This window comes from Rhinopithecus bieti, unplaced genomic scaffold (assembly GCF_001698545.2).
Source record: "Rhinopithecus bieti isolate Rb0 unplaced genomic scaffold, ASM169854v2 scaffold_18624, whole genome shotgun sequence".
Classification (NCBI taxonomy): Eukaryota; Metazoa; Chordata; class Mammalia; order Primates; family Cercopithecidae; genus Rhinopithecus; species Rhinopithecus bieti.
Genome location: NW_016809607.1, coordinates 1,964,825 through 1,970,569, shown reverse-complemented (window position 1 = coordinate 1,970,569; position 5,745 = coordinate 1,964,825). Strand labels below are relative to the sequence as shown.

Genomic DNA, 5,745 nt, shown 5'->3' with positions numbered 1-5,745 from the left:
TGCTCACTATAGACACAACAATCAGTAGCAGAAAACAGACTGATTTTTTTTTCCTCCAAATACTTTAAGACCTTGCTCATACATTCTCAGCAGACTTCCCCTCTATGGCATTGGCTAGAATTGTCACTTGCCCATGCCTAAATTAAATGGGAATCAATGCAGCCCTCAGACTCAGGCAAGTGAGATGCTGTACCAACCCACACCTCAGCATCTTTGGAATATAGATATATAATCTATATTCCATATATATAAAAATATATATATAAATAAATATAGATATATATATTCCATATATATAAATATAGATATAAATAAATGTAGATATATATCTATATTCCATACATATATAAATATATAAACACACATACACACACAGACACATATATATGCATATATATACACACATATACACATACACACACACACACATATATATATAAAATTTTTTTTGAGACAGAGTCTCACTCTGTCACCGGCTGGAGTGCAGTGGCATGATCCCGGTTCAATCTCTGCCTCCCAGGTTCAAGCGATTCTACTGCCTCAGGCTCCCAAAGTAGCTGGGATTACAGGTGCATGCCACCACGCCTACCTAATTTTGTATTTTTAGTAGAGAGTATTTTTAGTATTTTTAGTTTCACCATGTTGGCCAGGCTGGTCTCAAATTCCTGACCTCAAGTGATCTCCCCACCTCAGCCTCCCAAAGCACTGGGATTACAGGCATGAGCCATCACACCTGGCCTGGAGTATATTTTTAAAGTAAACTTTGTATTGGCCACTCTTGTGCTGCTATAAAGAAATACCTGAGACTGAACCATTTATTTTAAAAAATAGGTTTAACTGGCTCACGGTTCTGCAGGCTGTACAGAGCAGGCATCTCTTGGCTTATGGGGAGGCTTCAGGGAGATTTTACTCGTGGCAGAAGTTGGAGCAGAAGCTTGCACATTACATAGCGGGAACAGCAACAAGAGGTGGAGGCTGGAGGGCCACGCTTTACAAGGAATAGATCTCATCAAAACTCATTCACTATCATGAGGACAGCACCAAGCCAAGAGGGATCCTCCCCCATGACCCAAACACCTCCCACCAGGCCCCACCGCCAACAATGAAGATTACATTTCAACATGAGATTTGGGCAGGGACAAATATCTAAACGATATCAAACCTTTTATTTTTGAATAATTTAATTTAAATTTACAGAAAAGTTATAAAGATAGCACAGAGAGTGCCTGTATGTCTTTTACCCAGTTTCCTCTAATATTAACATCTTAACATAACTATGGCACATTTGTTAAAATTGAGAGAGTGTTATTGGTTTATGACTATTAATCAATTTTCACAGTTAATTCAAATTTCACCAATTTTTCCTACTATGTCTTTTTTCTGTTCCAGGATCCCATGCAGGATACCACATTACATTTAGCCATTAAGTCTCCTTATTCTCCTCTGGTCTGTGACAGTTTCTCAGTCTTTACTTGTTTTTGATGACCTGGATATTTTTTAATAGTGCTGGTCAGATGTTTTATATAATGTCCCTAATTTTGGGTTTGTCTGATGATTTTTTTTTCTCATGACTAGTTATAGGGTTACAGACTTTTAAGAGGAAGACCACAGAGGTAAAGGTAAAGTTCTCTTCTTATCAATTGTGTCAGGAATACATACTACCAACATGACTTATCACTGTTGAGGCTAACCTTGATCACTTTGTTCAGGTAGTGTGTGCCAGGGGTCTCTGCTGTAAAGTTACTATTTTTTCCCTTTACAAAATCTATTGTTTGGAAGCAAGACACTAAATTCAGCCCATACTCAAGGGGTGAAGCTTTAGGTTACATCTCTGGAGGGGAAACTTCTACATGTATTATTTGGAATTCTTTAGTAAGGAAGATTTATCTTTTACCCATTTATTTATTTACTTAATCATATATTTACATATGTATGTCAGCATAGATCCAGGTATATTTGTTTTATTATTTGGGTTAAAGTACTATACTGTTTGTTTGTTATGGATAGTTAGTTTTAGGAGTCAACTTGACTAGGCTAAGCATGCCCAGGTAACTGGTAGAACATTATCGCTAGGTGAGGCTATGAAGTTTTTTCTCCTGGAAGAGAAAAAGAACATAGTAGGAAGAGATTTGAATCAGTCGAACGAGTAAAGAAGATAGCCCTCACCAATGTGGTAGGCATCATCCAAACTGTTGCATGATTAAACAGAACAAAAAGACAGAGGAAGGGTCAATTCACTCTCTCTTCTGGAGTCTAGACATCCATCTCCTCCTGCCCTTGGACATCAGTGCTCCTGGGTGTCAAGTCCTCAGGCTTGAACTGGAAATACACCACTGGCTTTTCTGGATCTCCAGCTTGAAGATGGCAGGTTGTGGGATTTCTCGGCTTCTATAATCAAATGAGCCAATTATATATGTAATCTCCTATTGGTTCTGTTTCTCTGGAGTACCCTAATATAGTTGTTTCTCATTATCATGTGGTTGTTCCCATTATCATTTCAATGTCTTGATGTATATTCTTCTACTTATTTCTTCTTCCTTAGATATAAATAAGTACACAGGTATATAAATATGTTTGTATGTGTATTTCTTCTACAGAAGAAATTTGGTCTGGAAGTCAAGTCTGAAAAAGATTGTTTTAGGAGCACCCTCAAGTAAGTCTAAAGCACAGTCAAGATTGAGGACCACCAACCATCCTAAGCCAATTATGGTTGTTCTCATCAGGGCTGTCCCTAGTTGTATGGGGCCGTAGACACTTTGTGTGTGTGTGTGTGTGTGTGTGTGTGAAACCTCTATCTATATAAACAAAGGAAATAAGGAGAGAATGAGGCAGAATGGAATTAAGGCTGAAAGTTCATGATGAAGAGAAAAACTAAGAGTATACAAACTAAAGTTACAATGCAGAGACTATGAAGCAGACAGAAAACATACAGAATGGGGACATAGTATAGGCCAGTTGGAAAAGGAAAACAGGAAATACACAAAAAGAAGTATGCCTCAATTCCGGACAGTTTTCTAGTTACAATTCTAGTGCCAATCCACGTTTCTTTTTTTAATGAACTGTAAATTTATGGAAGTTACTTTGCACCAGAAAAGTTCAATTATAGTATGCAGATGTGAAAAAAAATGAATAAAAACAAGGAAGAGAATTGACCAATGCTGCAGAGATAAATAACGTAATGAAAGAAGTTAGGGGAGTATCCAGTTTATAGCCAGGAAGTGAGATCCATTCTAAGCTTTAGTTTGAAAAGTACATCAAAATCAATCATTTCAGAAGACCACTAGACAGATAGACTTCCCCAGAGTTTGCAGATCTGGTCTTTATTTTTGCAGACTCAGAAACATGAGCTGCCAGATTGCTAAGTCTTGTCTACCTCTTGGGTGTAAACACATTGATGAAGCTCATAGAAACTCATACATTGAAAACCCAACCAGGCGCAGTGGCTCACACCCATAAATCCCAACACTTTTGGAGGCTGAGGCAGGAGGATCACTTGAACCTAGGAGTTTGAGACCAGCCTGGGCAACATAGTGAGACCTCATCTGTAAAAAAAACAAAAACAAAAACCTGCAAAAAACCTAATATATAATCTGTCATGGGATTAGAGTTAAAAAAAAGAAAAAAGAATACAAATTAATTGATTTATAAAGATAATTGCCAGTTGACTAAATACTTTTTTTATTGCTCATAGCATTATATTTCCATAGGCAAATTAATGTGGGAAACCAAATTATTATTCAAAGATTGCTTCATAAGTATAAAATTAGATCAATAGAAGTTGGTTGAAGTTAGTGCTATCAAGTTATAACAATCTGATGCATCCACTGTATCTTAAGAACATACATGCTGAAGAGCCTAGATACTTAAGTCTGTGGGCTAGAGCTGGTGAACACTCTGAAGACACTATAGTAGTCAAAATAATAGTCCCCAAAGAAGTCCTCACCTTAATCTCCAGAACCTGTGAGTATGTTATGTTACATGGCAGGGAGAAATTAAGGTTGCAGATGGAATTTAGGTTGCTAGTGAGCTGAATTTAAAATAAGAAAATTATCCTAGATTATCCAGGTAGGCCCAGGGTAGTAATCACAAGGGTACTTTAAATGTGGAAGAAGGAGGTACAATTTAGAGTGACGCAATATGAGAAAGACTCAACTGGCCATGGCTGGCTTTGAAGATGAAGGGGGCCATGAGCCAAGAAATGTGGAAACCTCTAGAAGCTGGAAAAGGCAAGAATACAGATTATCCTCTAGATTCTTTAGAGAGGAATACAGCCCTGCTGACACCTTAATTTTAGCATAGTGAGACGCATCTACGACTTTAGGACTTTTTTCTGTCTTTGTACAAGATTTTATTAAAGTTCCTCACAGAACAACATCCAGACTCCAGACACAGCTTCTAAGGAGACCCTGTTATGCTGTGGGGACTGGCTGGGACATGGCAGGTGGCTCTGGCTTCCTACTTTTCTGTTCTGAGATGGGGGTGGTGGAGAGTATCTCATCTTTGGGTTCCACGATGCTCATGTGGTCGGACAGGGGCTTCCTAGGGCTAATCTTACCAGCTGGTTCCCAGGGCAGCATGATCTTCACCTTGATGCCCAGTACACCCTGTTGGAGCAGCACATGGTGCACAGTGGTGTCAACACAGTATTAACAGGGTCCCAGCTATGGATCATCAGGCCATCCACAAACTTCATGAATTTAGCCCTCTGTCCTCAGAGTTTCCCAGACACAATGACCTTGAAGCCTTTGATCCCACTCTCCATGATGAACCGTAGCACACCATAGCAGGCCCTCTGCACAGCAAGCCCTCCTAGGGGTTTGTAACACAGAGACTCTGCCTGGGTATATGGCACATATCTCTTGTGGACACCTTTTCAGCATAAAGCTCTACTTTACCCTCTGAAAAGCCAAACCTCTTCTGAACTACAGCAGTCAATTCCCTGATCTGCCAGACCTTCTCATCAAGAACATTCTGTGTTCTGGTGGCTAAGGTAATGATTTCTGTCCTAGTTGGTGTAACTCAGACCTCGACTCCAGAGTAGCTATCTTCAGCCAGCTCCTGAATGAGAACTTCATTCAGTTCAGCTTTGAAGACACCATCAGCGACAAACTTCTTCTTGGAAAACTGTACCACCATCTTGCTGTGGCACACCAGTGAAAGAAAAGGATGACACTTACGACTTCTGACCTCCAGAACTGTAAAATAAGGCAAATTTTTATAGCAACAATGGGAAATGAACACAGACACCCTGCCAAAATATGATTTTCTGACCTCTATTTGTGGTTCCATAAATTTTCCTTTCTTAATACCATCTTTTAAAGCAAACAAATATAATAACTTGGTGTAAACTTTTAGTTACATCACAATCCAGACAGGCTTCCCCAGCTGGATCATCTTGATTGGTGTTCACCAATTATTTGGACACTTCTTGTTCTGGTAAATCTTTTTTGTGGGCCATTTCTTGATCCTGGGAATCTCCAGACAATAGGATTGCAGAGATCTGGCTCTAAGATTTCTTATTGATACATTTTCTTCTCTTGAAGGTCATTCTAGACTAACCAAAAATGAAAGGTGAATTCTGGAATCCCTCCAAATGTCTGGGGACACCAAATCTAGGAGTGGAAAGGGCAGAACAAATATCTAATGGCATGAGTAAGCTAGCATATTGTAACCCAACGTATTTGATTATTGTTCCCTGCAGAATACAACTGCATTACAGCGTCAAAGGCTTGTATTAAAAGACAG

The 5,745-nt window shown here is 39.1% G+C and overlaps 1 pseudogene; it reads right to left on the bottom strand.

Annotated features, from left to right (window-relative positions):
* Positions 1-4,409: 4,409 nt before the first annotated feature.
* On the bottom strand, positions 4,410-5,136 carry LOC108540688 (40S ribosomal protein S3 pseudogene; annotated as a pseudogene).
* Positions 5,137-5,745: the final 609 nt, after the last annotated feature.